The sequence below is a fragment of the Elephas maximus genome, chromosome 22, assembly GCF_024166365.1.
Source record: "Elephas maximus indicus isolate mEleMax1 chromosome 22, mEleMax1 primary haplotype, whole genome shotgun sequence".
Taxonomy (NCBI): Eukaryota; Metazoa; Chordata; class Mammalia; order Proboscidea; family Elephantidae; genus Elephas; species Elephas maximus.
The window spans coordinates 45883387-45907981 of NC_064840.1; the positions used below are offsets into that span (position 1 = coordinate 45883387).

The 24595-nt window shown below is 44.0% G+C and overlaps 1 protein-coding gene across 2 annotated transcripts in view; it reads right to left on the reverse strand.

Moving 5' to 3' along the window:
* PTK2B (protein tyrosine kinase 2 beta) overlaps window positions 1–20111 on the reverse strand; it is a 165389-nt gene extending 145278 nt beyond the window's left edge. Inside the window, exon 1 of one of the 2 annotated variants that reach the window (XM_049867057.1) lies at window positions 19895–20111. The gene's annotated coding sequence lies outside the window, so the exon portion shown is untranslated. The remainder of the gene's footprint in view (window positions 1–19894) is intronic. The other variant, XM_049867060.1, reaches the window with a different exon arrangement.
* Window positions 20112–24595: the final 4484 nt, after the last annotated feature.

Consider the following 24595-nt stretch of genomic DNA (forward strand, 5'->3'; position numbering starts at 1 on the left):
CCTCTTCTTCAAAACAGAAATCTGACTCTTCTCCCTGCTTAAAAATTCCTGTAGCTTCCCGCTACTAGAGAACAATGTCCGGAGCCAACGCAGTGATAAAGGGCCTTTCTACATCCTTCCAGCATTATTTCCATCATGATACTACTTGATTCAGCTGCCCTGAGCTGATCACAGTTTTCTCAAAGGCCACACTCTTTGGTGCCTTCTTATGTGGTTGTCGTTGTTAGGTGCTGTCCAGTCAGTTCCAACTCATAGCAACTCTACAACAGAAGGAAACACTGTCCGGTCCTGCACCATCCTCACAATTGTTGCTATGTTTGAGCCCTTTGTTGTAGCTACTGTGTCAGTCCATCTCATTGAGGATCTTCTTCTTTTGTGCTGACCCTCTACTTTACCAAGCATAATGTCCTACTCCAGGGACTAGTCCCTCCTGATAACAAGTCCAAAGTATGTGAGATGAAGTCTCACCATCCTTGCTTCTAAGGAGCATTTTGGCTGTACTTCTTCCAAGACAGGTTTGTTTGTTCTTCAGGCAGTCCACGGTATATTTAATATTCTATGTCAACAACATAATTCAAGTGCATCAATTCTTCTTCAGTCTTCCTTATTCACCGTCCAGCTTTCACACGCCTATGAGGCAACTGAAAATATCATGGCTTGGGTCAGGTGCATCTTAGTCCTCAAAGTGACATCTTTGCTTTTTAACACTTTAAAGAGGTCTTTTGCAGCAGATTTGCTCAATGTGATACATTGATTTCTTGACTGCTGCTTCCATGAGCGCTCTCGTGGATTGAATTGTGTCCCCCAAAAATACGTGTCAATTTAGCTAGCCCATGATTCCCAGTATTGCGTGACTGTCCACCATTTTGTCATCTGATGTGATTTTCCTATGTGTTGTAAATCCTACCTCTATGATGTTAATGAGGGAGAATTACAGACAGTTACGTTAATGAGGCAAGACTCAATCTACAAGATTAGGTTTTTGTTTCAAGGTAATCTCTTTTGAGATATAAAAGAGAAAATGGAGCAGAGAGATGGGGACCTCATATCACCAAAAAACAAGAGCCAGGAGAATAGTATGTCCTCTGGACCCAGGGTCCCTGTGCTGAGAAGCTCCTTGACCAGGGAAGATTGATGACAAGGACCTTCCCCCAGGACCAAGAGGGACAGAAAATTCTTCCCCTGGAGATGGCACCCTGAATTTGGACTTCTAGTCTCCTAGACTGTGAGAGAATAAATTTATCTTTGTTAAAGCCATCCACTTGTGGCATTTCTGTTATAGCAGCCCTAGATAACTAAGACAGGCATTGACTGTAGATCCAAGTATAACGAAATCCTTTACAACTTCAGTATTTTCTCCATTTATCATGATGTTGCTTATTAGCCCTGTTGTAAGGATTTGTTTTCTTTATTTGAGGTATAATCCATACTGAAGACTGTAGTCTTTGGTCTTCATCAGTAAGTGCTTCAAGTCCTATTCACTTTCAGCAAGCAAGGTTGTATCATCTGAGTATTGAATGTTGTTAATGAGTCTTCCTCCAATCCCGATGCCCTCTTATGTATGCTATGATCTTTAAATATGCTGATATCTGTCCCGAGAATAGCACCTCATCACCCTTTCTCTGCCTGGTACACTCCTCTGCATTCTTCAAACCCTTCTCAGTGTCACCTCATTTGTGAAGCCTTTTTAGCCTCCCTTTGGTAAAGGTGGTAGCTGTGGCCAACAGGCTTCCATGGCATTTTGCACCACTCCCTTACAGCACATCTCATTATATTGTGAATGCTTGCACTTCCATTTCCTCAACCTAAATATAAGCTATGAGTCAGAATCAACTCGACGGCAATGGCTTTGGTTTTATATATGCACATATTATGTCATTTTAAGATTTTTTACATGTATAGTTTAGTGACTTTAATTACGTTCATCATGCTATGCAACCATTGCCATTATCCATTTCCATATTTTTCCATCACCATTACTAGAAGCTCAGTGTCCCCAAAGCAATGAGTCCCCATTTTCCCTTTCCCTCCTTCCCTCCTGATAACCATTAATAAACTTTTGTCTCTCTACAGTTGCCTATCCTAGGTATTTCATATTAAGTGTGATCATACAATATTTGTCCTTTTGCAACTGATTCATTTAACACAGCATGATTTTTCAAGGTTATCCATGTTGCAGCACAGATCAGGACTTCATTGCTCTTCACGGCTGAGTAGTATTCCATTGTACGTATTACCACATTTTGCTTATTCATTCATCTGTTGATAGATATTTAGGCTCTTTTCATCTTTTGACTATTGTGGATAATGCTGCAATGAATATTGCATTTCTGCTTTCAATTCTTTTGGGTATATACCTAAGAATGGAATTACTAGATCATATGGTAGTCAGATGTTTAACTTTTTGAGGAACCACCAAACTGTTTTCCACAGTGGTTGTACCATTTTACAATCCCACCAACAATGGACAAGTTTTCTAATTTCTCCACATCCTTGCCAATATTTTTTTAATTATAGCTATGTTAGTGGGTATTAAGTGCTCTCTTATTGCACTTTTTATTTGTATTTCTCTAATGACTAATGATATTGAATATCCTTTCATGTGCTTGTTGAAATTATAAGTTTCTTGAAGTCACTTGATCACCTCTATATCTCCAGTGCCAAGATCAATGCCTGGCCCATAAAACTAAATCTGTTGCTATCTAGTCAATTCCAACTCATGGTGGTCCCATGTGTGACAGAATAGAACTGCTCTATAGGGTGTTCTTGGCTGTAATCTTTACCGAAGAAGACTGCCAGGCCTTTCTTCCATGGTGCCACTGGATGAATTGGCCCATAGTAGATGATAAATAAATGTACAGTCGAGCTTCAGATTCATCATGTAAAAGCCACTGATTTCATACCCTCAAAAACAGGAAACATTACTTCAAGGAAGAATATAGACTCTCCTTCCTTGATAATTTTTAAAACAAAGAGAAACACTCACATGGGTGGATGGGCTTAGACTCAGCCCCATCGTGCCCCAGAAGAAAGGCTGAGCTCTCACTGCCAAAGGAGAACACTGGGATCTTGTCTACGAATGGGGTAAGAATTACAGAGAGAATCTGGATTCTTCTCTATACACAGTCCTAAGCCCATAACTGCAATCCCACTGACTTCTATCAGTAGAGGAAGGAGCCCAGGCCACGCCAATGCTGCCCTTCTCTGTTCCTTGCTCCTTGACCCCCAACTCCAACTACACACACTCTAAACTTCACAGGAACCTATCCTTCATGTTGCTGACTTGAAGGTCTTTCTATAGAGCAATATTTTCCATCATTTATTCTCTCTCCATTGTTTCAGCCTTTAAAATCTCTCTCAGGCTTTTGTCCATGTCTCTTTTACTTCATCATATACCTGGCCACAGTTTCCTTATTCCTTATTCTCTTGCCCAACATTCTTCCTCTTTCTTTTCCATATACTCACCCCTAACTCCAGAGTATCATCCACCAGCTCACATACTTTTTTCTCAAGAGAGAAACAAAGGAGAAGAATGCGGCAGAGTAGTCTCTGCAGAAGCTGTCAGTGAATCCCTAGTGAGTGTGGTCTTTGAAGGAAACCATACTGTCCCACCACAGAAAAGAGAGAAGAAAAGGCCTCTAGAGCCAGACCCCCGAGGCACCAGGAACCTTGGAGTCCTCACACTGGTGGGAGAGGTGGTAATGGATCGGAAGTCTGAACAGGGCAAAAATCCGCTGGCACCTTCTCACAATTCTAAAGATCCTGCTCCAGCAACCGTGAACTAAATCTCACATTATGTTACTTGATCTCTGAGTTTTTCAGCCATCTCCAAGAAACTGGGCAGCCTCAGGTTCACCCGTTTTAAAGGAAGATATAGATTTTTCAGATAATGGAATATAAAATATCTATTTTATATATGAGTTTCCGACTTATAACTAAATCTCCTTTTAAAATAATTTTATAAATGGTTTCATGTAACGTAAATTAAAAACCAGTCTGTTTTCTGATAAAAATTAGAAAATCCTGGATAAAGAAGGGCAGATTGGGGTGGTTGCTTGGTTGACTAGCTCACCAGATTGCATTCCTTCTTTTGCTCATTTACTCGCTCCTATGGCCATTATTAGTCCACCTTCCCATCCATAAATCCATCCATCCCTCTATTTATTTTTAAAATATTATACATACTTAAATATAAGGTGAGATGTTTCCCCTCCAAAATTATGTGTCAAAAAAGAGGTAGTTTATATTTGAGTCTTTACAGAATCACTGAAATTATGAGTTGCTCTCTCAGTTACCTTATTTTGAACAAAAATATACTGTTGAGAAAAAAATATTAGCCTAAAACCACTTTAATCGTAGCTAGTTTGGGATACTGACATAATTAGCTGATATAATTTTTTTTTTTTTAAAAGAAGGCATAGAGATATAATATAAATTCAGTAACTTTTCTTGGGATTATAGGCTTACAATATAAGTGTTAATGTTACCGTAAACAAACCTTACAAGATTTTTTTTTAACAAACAATACACTATGTGGTTACACTGTGGACATAAAAAAATACTTTATAAAGATTTGAATAGGAATTTCTCAAAGAAGACATACAAGTGGCCAATAACTACATAAAAAGATGTTCAACAACATCAGTCGTTAGAAAAATGCAAATCAAAACCGCAAAAAGATACCACTTCACATTCAATAGTGATCCTTAAGGTTGTGTGTCAACTTGGCTGGGCCATGATTCTCAGTGGTTTGACAGTTACGATGTAGTTTGGCAGTCATGATAATGTGATCACCTCCATTACAGAATCTGCTGTGAGTAGCCAATTAGTTGAAAGGGAGTTTCCTTAGTGCAGCCTACATCCAACATATGTGGACTCTCTGGAAAGGCTCTTGGGCTTTTGGTTGCTCTGGATCCTGAGCTTGCTCCTGTTCATCTGATCTCTGGTTCCTGGGACTTAAGCTAGCAGTTTACCTGCCATCTTGCTTGCAGGTCTTGGGATTCATCTATCTTTGCAGTCTGTGAGGAAGAGCTCTGCTGTCTGACCTGTCAATCTTTTGTTTACTGGCTATGTGAATCAAGAGAAGCCTCTATCCTGATCCACAGACTTGGGATGTTCCAGCTTCTACAACTGTATGAGCCATTTCCTTGATATAAATCTCTTTCTATGTATATTTATATGCTTTACTGGTTTTGCTTCTCTAGAGAACCCAGTCCAAGATAAATAAGATGGCTAAAATCAACATGACAATAACAAGTGTTGACAAAGATGTAGAAGAATTAAAACCCTCATATATTGCTGACGGGATTGTAAAATGGTGCAGGTACTTTGGAAAACAGTCTGGCAGTTCCTCAAATGTTAAACATAGAGTTACCATATGACCTAGCAATTCTACACCTAAGTATATACCTAAGATCAATAAAAATAAAACCACACAGAAATGTGTACATGAATGCTTACAGCAGTATTATTCATAATGGCCAAAATCAATTGCATTTCTTCTTTTGTTCATTTATTCATTCCTATAGTGCATCTTTCCATCCGTATATCAATCTATCCATACATTCATTTGTCCATCAGCTAATGAACAAATAATGTGGCATATCCACACAGTGGAGTATTATTCAGCAATGAAAACATTATGCTGAGTGAAAGAAGCTGTACACAAAAGGTCATATATTGTATGTCTATATTTATATCAAATACCCCAAATTGGCAAGTCCACAGAAACAGAAAGTAGATTAGTGGTTGCTTGGGGCTGGGGTGGTAATAGGGAGGTAAGAGGGTGATAGCTAAGGGATAAGGGGTTTCTTTGGGGATGATGAAAATGTTATGCAATTAGATAGTGCTGATGCTTGCACACTTCTTTGAATATACTAAAAATTTCCAAATTGTACATTTTAAAAAGGTGAATTTAATGGTATGTGAAATGTATGTCAATTAAGCTGTCATTTAAAAAAAAATGACTTCAGGGCTAATAAAAAATATCCAACTGTCCTTAGACTGTGGGGATGATAATATATGCCAGAAAACTGCTAGCTGATTCAAAAAGTGATTATAGTGATGACAAGGGCACTGATGGCAAAGAAATGAATAAAGTGTTTGAATGTTTCATAAACAGGGAGAGGGAGAAAGCAATATTTTTAAGTTAATGTATTATTTTATATGGTATCTGATTTAAAATGCGTGTCACTAAAATAATATATTAAATATTATTCTAAAAGTTTATAGATTCAAATTAACCAAACATTTTTTTTAAACAACCCGCCTTATTAGGAGAAATGGGGGATACCTTATATCCAGGCACACATCATATCGATAGAATGTTGACTTTGTGTTAGGCATCAAGTCATATTCTGAGGTTATCACACTGACTCTCAGTACAGATATGGTTCTGCCCTCAACAGGGTTTACAGACTACTTAGTTTGAATTCAAGAGGAGCTCGAGTTTCATATGAAAAGTTTGTATAATTGATTATAAAATCTGTTCTTGGTATTGTTATGGATTGAATTGTGTCCTCCCAAAATATGTGTTGTAAATCGTAAACTCTATGCCTGTGATTATAATCCCTTTTGTGAATAAGTTGTATTTGTTGTGTTAATGAGGTAGGATTAGTGTAGGGTGTATCTTGAGTCAATCTTTTCTAAGATAGAAAGAGATTAAACATGCAAGCTAGAAGAGATGGGGAAAGAGAGATGCCAAGCCACATGAAGATCACCCAGGAACAGAAGCTCAGAAGAGACAAGGACCTTTCCCCAGAGCTGACAGAGAGAGAAAGTCTTCCCCTAGAGCCAGCAATGTGAACTCAGGCTTCCAACCTCCTAAACTGTAAGAAAATTAATTCTGTTTATTAAAGCTACCCGCTTGTGGTATTTCCATTAAGCAGCACTGGATAACTAAGACAGACTTTTAGAGTCACAGGTTCCCTGGAGAGACCGATAAAAGCTATGGAATTCTTCCAACAAACGTGCATTTTCTCAGAGTTGAAAGTTATGCATCTTCTTTCAGGGAGTTCATATATACAACTTCCACCCAACACATACACACCTCATACCCCAGGTTGGATTCCCTACTTTGAAATAACTCTTTATCAGATTCATTTGAACCCATCATCCAACCCCCATCACACATAAACAATGAATACTTCAAGAAGTGGAGACCCAGAAAGAATTCAAGATGGTCTGGTCCCCAGGAGATTCATGGAGAGCCCCAGGGCCACTGCAGAAGGGAGCTGAGGGCCTAGCAGACAGCTGCCCTTTTCATCTCAAACTTGGGAGCAGTTCTACTTTTACCTGCTTTACATATTGGGCTTTGGCCTAAGATCCATTTTGAAAAAAGGTTTCCACTAGCTAAAAAAATCTGAAAACTCCCTTACTTTAGAAATGAAGAGGCTTATTCAGGTGACTCAACCAAGGTGGTATGGTGGGATAGTGATAGAGCAGGGACCAGAACCCAGGGTTCCCCAGTCCTGGGGCAGCACACCTCCCCTCCTTCACTTCTCTCCCATGGAGTGAACAAAGGTTAGAGGCTGAGCTTTTAGCAAATGGTTGTAGGAACAATTTTTCTACACAAAGAGTCAGGTAAAGAATGAGAGGGGTCAGAAGCCACATCGGAGACAACTGAGGGCCACCTTCTGGGGATAAAGGATCTAATATGTACCAAGTGCTTTTAAATCTTGCTACTGCAGGAGCCAGGAAGCTCAGAGCTCAGGTACCACGAAAAGCGCTGAGGTGTGCATACCGTTAGGTCGGAGATTGGGTTACTTAAAAACTCTCAGTCTCTGCCTTGTACATCTCTCTCCCATATCTCCAAAGGAATTTTACTCTCTACCAAGGCTTGCCAGCTTTTTTCCTACACAGGATGTTTTTCTCTTGTCATTCAGCCTGGCCTACATGGCTCAATAGCAAAAGGATGAAGTAAAAGGGAAAAGACAGACTCAGATGGGTTAGTGAGACAGAGGCGAGGTTAAGTAAAGAGATTACTGAGCACCTGCTCTAAACCACCAACTCCTTCTCTCTATAGAAAAGCTCTGCATTCTAGAGAGGCAAGGAGCACAGTCTGAACCCTGGGGTGAGAATTCAAGGGGCTCAGGATATTTCCCCTGCTTTGTTGCAACTGATTGTGGTGACACCAAGTACAGGTAATGAGGAAGACGGGGTCTGACTCTAATGAGCCAAGCATGGCTGTGCAGGGAAGGAGGGCATCTCAATTCCCTTGCCCAGGGAAATAGTATCTCCTATTCTGGGGACTTGAGGGCTTTAGGAAGAACAAAATGAACAGCACCTCCTTGCCCTAGAGGAATTTAGCATCAGATTGAGTTGATAAGGAAACCCTGGTGGCCTAGTCGTTAAGCGCTAGGGCTGCTAACCAAAGGGACGGCAGTTTGGATCTGCCAGGCGCTCCCTGGAAACTCTATGGGGCAGTTCTACTCTGTCCTGTAGGGTTGCTATGAGTCGGAACTGACTTGACAGCACTGGGTTTGGTTTTGGTTTTGAGTTGACAAATTTTCAAGGAGATCAGAGGATGCAAGAAGCTCAGAAGATGGAGTGGGGAGCAAAGGTTCCAGAATGGGTAGGACAAGAACTGTGTCTTGAGAGGTAGATTTTGGGGAAGATGGAAGGAGCAGGTAGGTACTCCAGGCAGGACACAAGAAAGACCTGAGCAAAGGTCTGATGGGGACCAGTGAATAGACCAGGCTACCCGTTACCCGTTGCTGTCGAGTCGATTCCGACTCATAGCGACCCTATAGGACAGAGTAGAACTGCCCCATTAGAGTTTCTAGGGTAAAGTGTTAAGTTTGGAAAGTACGGGGAAATTAGGTTAGAACGGTTGACGAAGGTTAGTTTATGAAGGGCACTGAATGGAACCTAAGGGATTAGGATTTTCCTAGAGGCACTGAAAAGAGCCCCGGTGTGTAGTGGTTAAAGTGCTTAGCTGCTAACCAAAAGGTCAGTGGTTCTAACCCACCAGCCACTCCACAGGAGAAAGATGTAGCAGTCTGCTTCTATAAAGATTTACAGTCTTGGAAACCCTATGAGGCAGTTCTACTCTGTCCTATAAGGTTGCTATGAGCTGGAAGTGACTCAATGGCAATGGGTTTAGAGGCACTGAGGGAGTGCTAGTGGCACAATGGTTAAGTGCTTGGCTGCTAATGAAAAAGTTGGCAGTTTGAACCCACCCAGCCCATCTGAGGAAGAAAAGACCTGGAGATCTTCTCCTGCAAAGATTACAGCCTAGAAAACCCTACGGGACAGTTCTACTCTATCACTTGGGCTCAATATGAGTCGAAATTGAGTTGATGGCACCCAACAACAGAGGCACTGAGGTGTTTTGATGGAACTAGAGATAGGAAGAGGAAAGCCTCTCCTGACGGATTGCATATTAGGTAATAAAGTTTGGACTAGAGTAGGGCCCTGGACAAGTGAAGAAAGGAATAAGGGGCAGGGAGAAAGAATCTGTGGAATTAGTGATGGGCAAAATAAAGGCAAAGGAGAGAGGAAAGGAGTTGATGATAATGCTAAGACTTTTTGACATGAATGTCTAGGAGAATGACAACTGTAAGATGGTGTGAAAAAATGATGAATTCAGTTTCAGGTATGTAATATTTAAGATGATGAGCAGTTCAAGTGGAAATGTCCTACAGACTTCAGGACTAAAGAAAGGGAGGAAGGGCAGGGTGGGGTGGGGGGCTCGTCTGCATGAGGGACATCCTGAATTGCTGAGGGTGGTAAGATCTGAGTGCCAGGGGGCTGTAGAGGTCATAGCCTGGTTTCACTCTGTTGTTGTTGCTGTTAGCTGCCATCAAGTTACCCCGGCTTATGGCAACGCCATGCACAAGGGACTGCTGTGACCCATAGGGTTTTTCATCGGATGATTTCCAGAAGTAGATCGTCAGGCCCTTCGTCCTAGTCCATCTCAGTCTGAAGCTCCACCGAAACCTGTTCAGCATCATAGCAACATACAAGCCTCCACTGACAGACAGCAACATGGCTGTGCATGAGGTGCACCAGCCAGGAATCAAACCCAGGTCTCCCACATAGAAGACGATTCTACCACTGAACCACCACTGCCTGGGCTTGACTCCAGGAGGCTGCCATACAGAGGTTACCATAGAGAGCTCTAGACAGGTTAACATTTAGTACTTTTCTAGCATAGGTGAGACCCATGGCAAAGGGCTTATCTATGAATAAAGAACATGGAAAAAGGAGAGGCTGAAGGATAACAGCAAATTACTTATATAACCTAAACAATTTGATGCTTCCATAAATCCTGTATCATTTAAATCCATATAAGAACCAATTTCAGTTTAGAAAAAAGTAAAAGCCTTCAATGACCTGTAGACACTCCCCAGAACCCCAAACCATCCTGAATTACACAATGTATTCCAAGGCTCTTAAGGCATGAATTATTATAATAGCCTTCTACCTGCCCTTCCCCCAATTTCAAGCTCTCTCCTCTCTGATCTACTTTACACACTGCTGTGTGAATCTGGTCATGGCACCTTCACCCAAGTCACCATCTTGGACAGCTCCCTACCGTCTTCAGAATAAAGTCTGACAGCATCCTACAGCCTTCATAAAAATCTCCAAATTCCCCAGCCCCCATGTTCAAACCTTATCTTACTTTCTTCACTCATTTTCTATTACCCTTCACCATCCTTTGCTCCACCCAAATTGAGTCATTCAACCAGTGCCCTGTGTTTTTATTTATACTTTTCGTTCACCACCAAAACCCAATTGCCTTGGGGTCAAATCTGACTCATGGCCACTCCATGTGTGTCAAAGCAGAACTGTGCTCCCTAGGGTCTTCGACAACTGATTTTTTTTGAAGTAGGTCACCAGGCTTCTGGTGTAGTTGAGCTTCCAACCTTCCATTTAGCAGCCCAGTGGATTAACCATTTGCACCACCCAGGGATTTCTCTCACCATAACCACTGCCATATCCTACCCATCCCTTCAGAACCTGAAATGCCACCACCTTCATGAAGTTTTCCCAGATTGCCCAGTCAGAAGTATTCTCTGTTCTTCTGACCTCATAGCACCTTCTCTGTGCTTCCTTTGTGACACTGATAAGTCCCCATCTTGTCTTACAGTTATTTATCTGCATGTGTTACCTCCCCAACCAGAGTGTAAACTTAACGGGAAAAAAACACTGTGCCTTAGAGTGAAAGGGTGTGAAGAAGGGGAGGCACATTAAGCAAATGACCATAATGTGTTACAAACGAGAAAAATAAGGCTCAGAGGGGTTAAAAAAAAGCTTAGCAATGACATCCAGGTAGAAAGGGGCAGAGTCAAGTCTCATGCCCATACCTCTCTGACCCCAAATTCTTCATCTTTACTGGGACAGTACCCAGTGGTGGTTTAAACAGATTACAAGTCACTTCCAGATATGTCAATTGTTTCTCTCAACAACCCCATCAGAGAGGTAATATTAGTTCCTCATTTTTAAATGAGAAAAGTGAGGCTTGAAAGAGTTGAGAGACTTACCCAAAGTCACATAGCTATTAATGGAAGAGTCTAAACCAGACTGAGGTCTCCTGACTCTGGAAACAGTTACCCAGGCTGAAAATTGCCTTGAGCTAGAGGCTGCTGCTTCCATTGAGCTGGGGTCTTTGGAATTTAAGCTTGTGGTAAGCTACTTACAACTGCCTAAATTGACATTACTGTATTTCAGGGCTCAGCGTCTGTGTAAATAACTGAGGAAATGTAACTGGATGCTGGTGAGAGCATCTGTGACAGTGCCATAGTATTGAGTCTCTTGAAGCATGCTTGGAGCAGGCCCTGGGTGTGGGAAGGTGGTAAACCTGAGCTAAAGTGGGAGGAGCTGGGCTCTAGCTCCTTTTGGGCCTGGGAGAGGAGCAGAAACTTCCAGAACACCAAAAGAAGTGCTTGAGGTTAGGGAGAAGCTAGAGGGTAGGACAAATTTCATTAGTTTAGAAACAAGAAAAAGATGTGGTACTCCAAGTGGCCAGGACCAGAGTACAGCCATTCTCTCACAGATGGAAAAGCAACCCCCACGAAGAATGAAGCCCAAACTCAGAACAGAACTCCCAGCAACTGTGATGGGAGCCCCTGAGGGCATTAGTGGGACTGTAACAGCTATGGGAGTCTTTGAGAATCTGGAAGAAGACTTTCAAAGAAAGAAAAGGAAAGAAAAATGGGGACTACTGTCCTTGTGCCCTCAAAATGGTTGGGAGTACTGGCCCAATTTAAAGGAAGACTAGTGTAGAACACAAGAATTAAACCTAGTACCAAGTTCTAAACACTGAGCAAGGTCTAGATTCCTTTGAGCCCCTATCTTTAGTGAGTGACGATGCCAGATTCTGTGTGGGTGGATTTCAGAACATAAAAAAGAAGGGAACTGGAGAGGAGGAAAATGTTAGTAAAGTACAGCCAAGATATGAAAGGGGAAGGCTCACCCTTTCGTGGTCTTGGCAGTCCTTTATCATAGTTCTGATCACATTGACTGGCTGTCTTCTAAAATCAGCAATCACCATAGAGATCCCTCCAGCGCTGGAAAAGGCAACAGTTGGGGACTGCCCAGAAAACCAGAAGAGTGCCCACCTCTGCAGCCCACCCAAAGCCTACCTGGAGGGTCTCTGGAAAACAAAAACCTGCACCTCTATCGATCTGCCCAAATCGGTCCAGAATACACAGCACAGTCGGCTTTCTTAATCACACTGCCATCTTGAGTAATAATTGCACCTTGGGAAACAGCAGTGACTCAAAATGCTATCCCCTCCCCCACCCCTACCCTCTCCCAAGGCTCAGAGCTCCGCACACTCTGTGAAGAGCCCAGGAAGGCAAAGCCACCACCTTCTCCTGCCTTTCAGCTCTCTGAACACTTTTCTTCTTCAAGAGAAATAAAATGGTGCTTCTTTTTTTTCCCCACCAGCTCAGCTTAGCCATAAGTGGAAAATTATAAAAATGAGAGCTAACACCATTGAGTGTCTATTGTGTGCCAGTTATCAGACTAAATGTTTTATACACAGTTGAAGCTAATGTTAAGGTGACACGTATGGGCATCTGGGATGCTAAAATATTGACATTGCAGTTGGTAAATGTCTACTACCCCAGTCCCCTGAGAGCCAATCTTCTCCACCCTCCACAAGGTTTCCATTATCCAGCCCTAAAAGGGTGACCCCTGGCACGGCAGGGGGCCTTGCCAATCCTACCCAGGGCAATGGCTAGTGTCAGTTCTGTTTGATCAGTGCCCGTGCCTGTTTGTTACTGGTGCTGTTAGCTGCTTTCAAATTGGTCCCAACTCACTGTGACCCTATGCATGATGGAACAAAATGCTGGCGGATTCTGTGCCATCCCCATAATCAGTTGGAGTAGTAACACACAAGCCTACACTGGCAGATGTGTGGTTGCTGCACATGAGGTACATTGGCTAGGAATCGAACCCGAGTCTTGCACAAAAGGCAAGAATTCTACCGCTGAACTATCACTGCGCCTGCCCAAGCCTTGTTGTTGTTGTTAGTTGCCTTCTAATTGATCTGACGCATGGTGACCTCAACTGTGCAGAGTAGAATTACTCATAGGGTTTAGACGGCTGTGACCTTCGGAAGCAGATCACCAAGCCTGTCTTCTGAGGTGCCTCTGGGTGGTTTCCAGTCACCAATCTTCAGCTAGTAGTCAAGCACATAACTGTTTGCACCATCCAGGGATTCCTTGCCCATGTCTCAGTAGCTGATAGACATTAGTATTTTGAATCTCTGTCCTGTGTATAATATCTCACTCTGTCCTCACAAAAAACCCTGAGATCATCTCCATCTTACAGATGGGGAAGCTAAGGCTAAATTACTTGCTTAAGTTCACGTAGGAGCCCTGGTAATGCAGTGGTTAAGCACTTAGCTGCTAACTTAAAGGTAGGCAGTTCGAACCCACCAGCCACTCCATGGGAGAACGATGTGGCGGTCTGCTTCTGTAAAGATTACAGCCTTGGAAATCTTATGGGACAGTTCTATTCTGTCCTGTAGGGTCACTATGAGTTGGAATCAACTTGACAGCAATAGGTTTGGCTTTTTGGTTTTTAAGATCACATAGTGCGCTGGGATTGGAATCCAGGCAGTCTGATTCCAAGTCTGGGTTCTTAATCATCTTACAGCTTGCGTGGAATGACCACTGAAGGGTTGGCAAAACCATCGCCACTATCACTGCTGCTACTCCTTTACCCTAGAAATGACTGAGAGATGAGAGACTCTTGATAACTTGGCCAGCAAAAATTTCTCTTTATTACCACCCTTTCAGCCCCAGGCAAGTCTGTGGTTGTGTAGCTCCACTCCAATCATTCCCATGTGACTACCTCAGAACCCTGTTCATCTGAGAGGTTAGGGCCGCATGGTCCCAAGACACATGACTCTTGGGTAGGAGAAAAGGCTAGGGACTGGGGGACCTATCACAAGGGTGATTCATTTCAGCACATGTTCTCTTCCCTCCCCTATCATTTTTATTTGTCTTAACAGTATTCAGGACATGGAGCTACTGTCATCACCATGGAGAGCGAAGTGCTAAGAGGCTTAGGCTTCTCCCAGGGTCCTCTGAACAATGGGAAATGGACTTAGGGTGCAGTAGAAAGATTTTGCCTGACCCAGGCAGAAGTCTGCATCTGTGAGAGATGTGTGACACTGGGAAAATTGCCCACAAGAGCTCATCCATGAAGATCTTCAGTAAGTTTAAACACTGCTGAATCTAGGATAAATTAGGTCCATTCTGCACAGCGTTATGGGGATGAACAAGGTCCTCTAAAAGACCCGGTTGATCCCCATACTGTATCTGCATTAATAGCACTAAATGTGGAGTGCTATTTCCTGAAGATTGTAATAGGTATCCTCAAAGCTGTTGCAAGGGTTCAACAGTCACAGTTAGGGAATGCTAGGTTAAACCCAGTGATCACCACTGGTTGCCGAGTCTGACTTGTGGAGACCCCATGTGTATCAGAGTAGAACTGTGCTCCACAGGGCTTACAGTGGCTGATTTTTCAGAAGTAGATTGCCAGGTCTTTCTTCCAAGATGCCTCTGAGTGGACTTGAACCTATACCCTTTAGAGGTTAGCAACTGAGTTGATTAACCATTTGCACTGCAGGGACTCCAAACCCAGTGATACATATGTCTTTAATGCAGGACTTATTATAACTTGACCATGCAAATATGCATAATAAATTTCCAAGAGTGGGCTCATTTAAACACTCTCTCAACGGAACATCTAAAAGCATCTCATAGCATAGAGTTATTCTGAACACTGTTTGGGAAATGCTGCTCTAAAGGGCTGGGGAGAAAATGCTTACACTGGGCAGGGGGATGGAGAGATTTAGCCACCGGAAAGAGGAGCCATTTTTAAATCCAGCAGTTCTCACAAGAGAAACACACTTTCCATTTCCTCTTTCTCTTAGTAAACCCTTAACCGTCTCCAGGTTCCCTTTTAGGAGGTTCTTATGAATATTTCTGTTAGTGTCAAAACAAGGCACCCTTACTTCATCTACCCTCAAGCACTATTTTTCTAATGAGGTATTGATTATAAAACCAGAAATAATGGCAGCCAATTTTATGGTGCATTTGTATGTGTCAGGCACTTTGCTGCGTGTTTTACATGAGTTCTTTCTTTTCATTCATTCATATTTACCTTCAGTTAATTCTACTTTGAAGGAGCCCTGCTGAGGCAGTGGCTAAGTGTTCAGCTGCTAACCGAAAGATTGGTGGTTCACACCTACCAGCTGCTCTACAGGAGAAGATGTGGCAGTCTGCTTCTGTAAAGATTACAGCCTGGGAAACCCTATAGGGCAGAGGGCAGTTCTACTCTGTCTTATAGTGTCCCTATGAGTCAGAATTGACTCAACAGCAACAGGTTTTAATTCTACTTTGAGCCACCCCCCTCCCTCTACCCACCATCCTCCAAGAAGCGATTGAAATATCTCTTCCAGTTGATGCAGATCATATGGGAAGGGAATGGCAAAGCTGAAAAAATTCAGCTTTTCCTTCCCCAACCAGGGTCAAACCCACTCTTTCACTAGAAGCACAATTCCCCCTGGATCCCCAAGTGCTCGATAAATACGAACTGAAATAAATAAGTCCCAAGCAGTTTGTAGATGCTATTTTGGTCACTGACTTTGCAGGTGTTAACAAAAATTAATATCTACCATTTTTTTTAGCACTTACTACGTAATTTCTACCATTTGTCTGCCAGTTGTTTAATGTGCCAGCTTGCATGTTGCTATGATGCTTGAAGCTATGCCACTGGTATTTCAAATATCAGCATGGTCATTGATGGTGGATAGGTTTCAGGGGAGCTTCCAGACTAAGACAGATTAGGAACAAGGACCTGGCGATCTACATCTGAAAAAATTGGCTAGTGAAAGCATTATGTATAACAGCAGAACACTGCCTGATATAGTGCCAGAAGATGAGCCCCTCAGGTTGGAAGGCACTCAAAATATGACTGGGGAAGAGCGGCCTCCTCAAAGTAGAGTCAACTTTAATGATATAGATGGAGTAAAGCTTTCAGGACCTTCATGTGCTGATGTGGCATGACTCAAAATGAGAACAGGTACAAACATCCATAAATAATTAGAATGTGGAATGTATGAAGTATGACTCAAGGAAAATTGAAGCACTTACTGATGAAGATCAAAGACTACAGCCTTCAGTATGGATTACACCTTAACATAAAGAAAACAAAACCCTCACGACTGGACTGATAAGCAATATCATGATAAATGGAGAAAATGTTGAAGTTGCCAAGGATTTCATCTTACTCGCATCCACAGTCAACGCCCATGGAAGCAGCCATCAAATTAAATGATGTATTGAACTGGGCAAATCTGCTGCAAAAGACCTCTTTAAGGTGTTCAAAAGCAAAGATGTCACCTTGAGGACTAAGGTGTGTCTGACCCAAGCCACAGTATTTTTGATTGGCTCATATGCATGCAAAAGCTAAACAATAAATAAGGAAGACCAAACAGGAGTTGATGTATTTCAGTTATAGTACTGGCAAAGAATATTGAATATACCATGGACTGCCAGAAGAATAAAAAAATCTGTCTTGAAAGAAGTATAGCCAGAATGCTCCTTAGAAGTGAGGATGGCAAGACTTTGTCTCGGGTACTTAGGACATGTTATCAGGAAGGACCAGTCCCTGAGAAAGACATCATGCTTAGTAAAGTAAAGGGTCAGCGAAAAAGAGGAAGGCCATCAATGAGATGGATTGACACAGTGAAGACAACAATGGGCTCAAACATAGCAACGATTGTGAGGATGGCACAGGACCTGCTGTACACAGGGCCACTATGAGTTGGAACCAACTGGATGACACCTAACAACAACAACAGGTAAATTACATATATTACCACTAATCTTCCCAACAACCTGGATGTTCGTGTCCTTATTTCAAAATGAGGATTCCGAGGCTCAGAGAAGCTAGGTGATTTCTATGATGCCTCACAAACTGGCAAGCGGCTAAGCTGGGATTTGGATTCAGGTCCATTGGGATCCAAAGCTCAATTTCTTTCTGCTATGGCAGTTTTTTTTTTTTTTTTTTCCCATCTGTATAGATGAATGAGCTGGCTAAGGAATTGATTTTGTTTTTCAAAATAACATGGTGAACCAGTACCAGTTGCAGTCGAGTCAACTCCAGCTCGTGGCAACCCCATGTGTGTCAGAGTAGAACTATGTCCATAGGGTTTTCAATGGCTGATTTTTCAGAAGTAGATTCAAGCCTTTCTTCTGAGGCACCTCTGGGTAGGTTCAAACTGCCAGCCTTTTGGCTTGCAGCCTATCACGTTAACTGTTTACATCACCCAGAGAATCAAAATGGAATCCATGAGGATTGGTTACAAGGTAAATATGTCCTAAGACTGTTCTCCTGGCACCAAGCACGTCTTATCCTGCACTTCCCAGCCAACAGCACCTTCAGCTTGCTCGTAGTATAGGGTTGCCAGTAAAATAAAGGATACCTAGTTAAATTTGAATTTCAGATAAACGACAAATAATTTCTTAGCATAAGTATGTCCTAGATATTGCATACAACATACTTATACTAAAAAAATTATTTACTGCTTATCTGAAATTCAAATTTAACTAGGTATCCTTTATTTTATCTGGCAACTCTATACCTGTATTTTTACTTGGAAAACCTAGCAACCCTCTCCTGGATTTGGAGGCACGCTGGGAAATCTCATGCCTGGCTCTAGGTCCCAAGCGTTGCTCCAACAGGAGTTGCCATGGCAGCCCTTCCAAGGCCCTTCTGGAGCTGTCTCAACTTACCTCTCCAGCTTCATCTCACTCCTGCACTCTCTATGCTGTGAACATGCTGAGCTACTTTCAGTTTCCTGAAAGCGTCATGAGGCTTCTAGCCTCCAGTCTTTCCACTTGCTGTTCACCATGCACAGGGCACCGCTCTTCCCCCTCTTTTCCTTGCCTGGTTCCTTTCTACTGATCCTTGGGGTCTCAACTGAGGATCACTTCTGCCAGGAAGCCTTTTGAGACACTCCTGACTATCTCCTCCCACAGCCCCCTAGGACTGGGTTAGTCAGCACCCTGCACCTCCCCATTGCAGCACACACCACTCACTGCACTGTACTTATCTCCATGACCATGACTCTGGAGGGCAGAGGCTCTGGCACGCTCACTGTTGTACCCCACGCCTAGCACCAGTGCCTGGCCCCGGGTGGGAGATCAGTACATGCTATTTGAATGAAGACTGCCTTACCAAAGCTGGGCCTCTTTAATATGACTACTTCCTTCCTCCTTTCTAAACAGATACGCTTAGTCCACTTCTCATCTCCGCCTCCTCCTTTCCCCCTCCTCCAAGTAGATCTGTGAATGGCAGCAGGTGAGGTCAGCAACAGCATTTCTTGGCTTGGACTTTCAGGTGAGGAGAGAAGAGCTAAGGGTGGAGGGACCTCCTCATGCCCCTTACACTGACGGTGCCACAGCTGGCTCAGGTCTAGCTACTGGTCAGCTGAAAGCTCTTCCTTCTCCATCTTCTGAATGCTCCTGGCTAATGCCAACCCTGTGGCCGACTTACTGGTCTTTTCCTCCCACTACCCCCTTAAACGAGACTGTTTAGATTTAGCTCCAAGTCTGGGGGGTGGGGAGATGCCAGTGTCAGATGGCTGAGGGTTAGGGCAGGTGGTAGGGCTTGGCGGACTCAGAACATCACCCATGTGTTCCATGTTCACCCACCCAAAGCTTTGCCCACGCACAGCCTGACAGCAGGAAGCAGCAGCACTGAACTTAACCCTTTAGCAGCATCAAGGAGGTAATCAGAAAGAGCCAGTGTGGCAAGTGTTAACTTCAGTCCTCACAACACACACACACACACACACACACACACACCTGTTTTGTCCCTATCCTGCTTGCACAGCTTGATTCAGAAGATATTCTCTTAGGAGCAAGAAACAGCAGCTGTAGGGAGAGGTGGGGGAAGGTAATAGGACTTTGACCCACATGGGGTGCTGAAAGGCATAGGGGAGAAGGGCACGTGCAGGCAGGACATAGGGAGAGGTTCTAAGGCAAGAGCTGAAGTTAGGTTCTGAAAACCCTGTTTGTTGCTCTCATATCTGACCTTTAGAGGCAAGCAGGCTTTGTGTGTCTTCACACCGTCGCGCCCCCCACCCCCTAATCTGAGTATGGTACGAGGAAAAGAGGGGGAAACACCATTTAGTTTCAAATTAACTCCAAAAATAGCACCCCTCTTCCCCTGCGGAAGGCTAGCAAGCTCCAGGCGCGCACAGCATCGGCAGCTCAGACTTCCTGGACCCACTGCTCCTTTCCCAGGAACTCCCAGACCTGTCCAGGTAGCCAGAATCTCGGAACCGCTACCACCCCCTTCCACCTCGTCAAGCCTCCAACTTCTCAGCCGGGCGCCCAGCCCCGGATTGCAGAAAGGTACTCACACGGAGGGAAGCGCGGACTCCGACGGCGCCTGCTTCTCGGACTCGGCGGGGCAGGCGCAGGTGAGTCGGGCCGAGGCAGGTGCGGGGGCGCGGGGCGCCGGGGCTGCCTAGGGGCCGGCAGGTTCGGGCTGCCCTGTCGTCGCTGAGTAAGAGAGCTGACAGGTTTGTGTTTTACCCCTTTCCTCCTTCTAGTTGTTAACCACACCCCTGCTGCTCTTCTACCCACTTCCTTAAAGGGTGGGGTGTGTTGTCTGTGTTGGTGCGTGTGTGCTGGCTCCAGCCTCTTACCATAAACTCTGAAATAGACGCTGCCTGCAATTCCCTGAGCTGTGGACGCTGACCTGAGGCTGAATCTCTGCCATCTCTGCGGCCCTGAAAGAGGTCCTCTGATGTGATGCTCCCATAGTGAACAGAGACCCCCCCAGTTCTTCCACCTCCACTTGTAGACGTTGGGAGGCCACACTTTTCGCATTGGTTTTTTCTCTCTAGCAGGCAGGTATGTTTCAGAGTGGGAGGCAGTTTACCTACCACACATACTTTCAGCACCCATTTTCTAGGCTCTCCACTTCCTAGAGCAGCCCTAGTCCTTTCTTGGGGGCACAGGAGATCAGGTGAGTATCTCCAGGGGCTTTGGCAGAACTGGTCCAAGTCCCTGAACATCAAGGACCAAGTCCCTGAGCGGTGATAGGGCAGGACCAGAGGGTGGCACAAGGAAGGTGAGAAAAGCTGAGCAGCCTCTTCCTGTCCCACCTCGGTCCACTTTACTCCCCAAATAAAGAGGCTGGTCCACCTCTTTACCCAGGTGAGATTTGGGGCAGGAACTCAAGGGCACTTAGCACCGTTTTACTCTCACTAGAGAGATTCAGGAGTCCCTGGGTGGCTCAAATGGTTAAATGCCAAAAGGTTGGCCGTTCGAATTCACCCAGAGGTGCCTCAAAAAAAAGGCCTGGTGATCCGCTTCTAAAAGGTCACAGCCTTGAAATCCTATACTCTCCTAAGTAGGAGTAGGTGGACTTGACCTGAGGTCAAAAAGCTGGAGTATACTCTGTGTCACCCACCATCCTCAAAGTTCCTTTCCAGAGCCCCTGCCCCAAACTTCTTTATTCTCGCCTGTGAAGAGCTGGGATCTGACTCCCGAAGCTGTGCCATTGCAGAGCTCTACAGGATGCTATTCACATAGTTCCAGAGAATGGCAGCCCCCGGAGCTGTGCAGTGTGCGTACTCTTCAGCCGCATGTGTGAATACACAACAGCTCTGCTGACAATCCCTCACCCCACTCTGATTTAGGGGACCAGAACAGTAGGAAAAGCCAGCATGTCTGAGTGCCCACAACTGTGCTAAGGAAGCACTTAATTTACCGGATTTCATTTAATTATCCCCAGTTTTGGAAAAGAAATCAGAAACATAGTAAAATTTATTAACAGGTCCAAGGCACAAAGCCGGAAAGTCAATGTTTCTGAAAGTGTGATCCTGCAGCTCTTTACAATGCAGTCACTACTCCAGGTCTACTGAAAATCAGAATCTCTGGGCCCACCCTCCAAAACATGGCAACTCACAACCCATCTGATGGGAGTTCACAGCCATAACTGCGGGAGCTTGCATTCATCCTATTCACCGATTCGTCGTGTTCCCAGCACTCGTGGAGACTTGCAGGTAGCACTGGCAGCTGCACAGCAGTCAGAGAAGGTGGCTGGGTGGGTGAGGGAAAGCTGCACATAGTAGGTGGTGCTTGAGGGGGGACCTTGGCTAGGGCTTGAGGAGGCAAGGCAAGTCAGAAAGGGGTAAGCTCGAATTAAGAAAGATGACTTGGGAAATGTAGGTGGGTAAGGAGTCCCTACGAAACTCTAGTGGCACAGTGGTTACGAGTTCAGCTGCTAACTGAATGGTCTGTGGTTTGAACCCACCAGTTGCTCTGCAGGAAAGATGTGGCAGTCTGCTTCTGTAAAGTTTACAGCCTTGGAAACCCTATGAGGCAGTTCTATTCTGTCCTATAGTGTCACTATGAGTCGAAATCAACTCAATGACAATAGGTTTTGGTTTTATGGAGTCCCCGAGTAGTACAAACAGTTAAGCCCTGGACTACTAGCTAAAAGGTTGGCACTCCGAACCCACCCAGAGGTACCTTGGAAGACAGGCCTGGTGATCTGCTTCTGAAAGATCACAGCCTTGAAAACTCTGTGGATCAGCTCTACGCTGCACACACGGGGTCACCATGAGTTGGAATTGACTTGACGGCAGCTAACAACCACCACCCGATCATATTGGAAGGTAAATATCAGAGGGGTCCAGGCAATCGTTGTTGTTAGTTGCCCTTCAGTTGACCCTGACTTATGGTAACCTTATGTACATCAGAACAAAACATTGCCTGGTTCTGCACCATCTTCATGATTATTGATATGTTTGAGTCCATTGCTGGGACTATTGTGTCAATTCATCTTATTAAGTGTTTCCCTCATTTTCGCTGACCCTACTTTACCAAACATGATTTTACCAGACAGTGATTGTCCCTTCTGAGGTCATGCTCAAAGTATGGAAGACAAAGTCTTGCCATCCCCACTTCTAAGGAGCATTCTGATTGTATTTCTTCTAAGACTGGTTTGTTCATTCTTCTGGCAGTCCATGGTATTCAATATTCTTCACCAACACCAGTTTGAATGCATCAATTCTTCTGTCTTCTTTTTCACTGTCCAGCTTTCACATGCATATGACGCGATTGAAAAGACCATGGCTTGGGTCAGGTGTGACTTAGTCATCAAAATATCTTTGCTCTTGTTGAAAATTTTAAAGAGGTCTTTTACAGCAGATTTACTCAGTGCAATATGTTGCTTTATTTATTGACTGCTGCTTCCATGGATGTTGATTCAAGTAGAATGAAATCATTGACAACTTCACTTTTTTCTCCATTTCAGGCAGTTAAGTGGCCACTATATTCTTGCTCATGGGAATGAGGTACGAAGATTGAGTTATGTGAAGGTTAGATTCCTAAGCGAATTGTTGAGGGTCTGTACTGGGATGGTGGCAGGGGAAACTAAAATGTCAGATGGTGGCAGTGGGAACTAAAATTGCAAAGTGACTTCAGAGACCAGTTTAAGAAAAGGGAGTTTGTGTATGCTGCCCCAGTGTGGCCAAATAAATGAACTACAATCTCACCAGGGAAGATGAGTTTTTTTTTTTTTTTAATTTTTGTATGTTGTTGAATTCTTCAGCGACTTTTAAAGCTCCAAAACCTAACTCTTAGAATCATAGGTTTTACTTGTGGAAGAGCACTCACAGAATCATAGCTTTCACTTATGAAAGAGACCTTGAGAAACTATACAGTGTGGCCAACTCTGCCTTCACTTCTCATATTCTGTCCATTGTAGCACATGAGGGGTTCAGGAGACAGGGTCCCACATTTCTACCTGCTACCTGCCTTTTAAAAAATCTGTCACAAATGCCTTCAGGAGCCTTATACTTCTATACAAATTCTCTGGGTCATTGTGGGTTATGATAGTGACCAGGGGAGCAAAATATTTCCCTTCTCTATAATTCTGTCTGTCTCAAGCTGAGAAAGTGCCATTGTGGAAGGACCTGGTTGGGAGTGAGGTGGGGTGGGGGAGAAACATATGGCTGAGTCAACTGAAGGAGAAAACTATAAGGAAAAAAATACTTTGACCAAATGTCCTCTTTGGCTGCAGGACTTTTCCATTTAGATGTTCCACCCTCATCCCAGATTCATGTCTACAACCAGGTATCATATTACTCCCAAGACAGGCCCTGTTTCAGTTTTCCCCATGAGTGTCAACATTCCCCCAGGCCCCTAGTGCTAAAAAAATCACTGTGGACTCTCCCTTCTCCCTCACTACCCCATAGTCATTCGATCTCTAAGTCCTGGGACTACTTCCAGGAATACATCCTATTCATCCTTTTCTATCTAGCCTTATTGCACTCCCCCCCACCACCCCAGCCCATTCATGTTCTGTCTTAAGCCTAAAACTTGTGAGTTTACCTAACCAGCCCCTGGGGGCCTTGGTGGATCAGTGGTAGAATTCTCACCTTCCATGCAGGCGACCCAGGTTTGACTCCAGGCTAATGCATCTCATGTGCAGCCACCACCTGCCTGTCAGTGGAGGCTTTTATGGTGCCACAGAACTGAACAGATGTCAGCAGAGCGTCCGACTAAGATGGACTAGGAAAAGGCCTGGCGATCTACTTCTGAAAACTAGCCCACGAAAACTCTATGGATCACAGAAGCTACGCGTGCACCTTGAGGATCGTGCCCTTAACGAGAGCAGGCACGCCCTCCATTAGTCCCTTTTCCCCTCTTGCTGGATGGAAACTGGAGCAGCCATCTTGGTTTATGATATGGAAAACACATGTTGAGAAGAGCAGAGCAACGTAAGAGATGAAGCCTGGGTCCCTAATGCCATCAAACCACCATGCTAGCCCTGGACAGAGTCTGGACCCATTTGAGAGAAAGAGACATTTTGTCTAAATCACTTTATTTTGGGTCTCTCTGATACTGCAGCCTAAACTGTACTCTAATAACTCATCATTTAGCCTTTTTTCTCTTAGACACAAATTAAGGCAGAACCTCAATTTCCTCATCTATAAATGGGAATAATTTACCTTACCGGGCTGTTGGGAGAATGAGAAATAACACATGTAAATTTCCTTGCGTAATGCTGTGGCTCAAGGCAGACAATAAATGCCATGGATTAT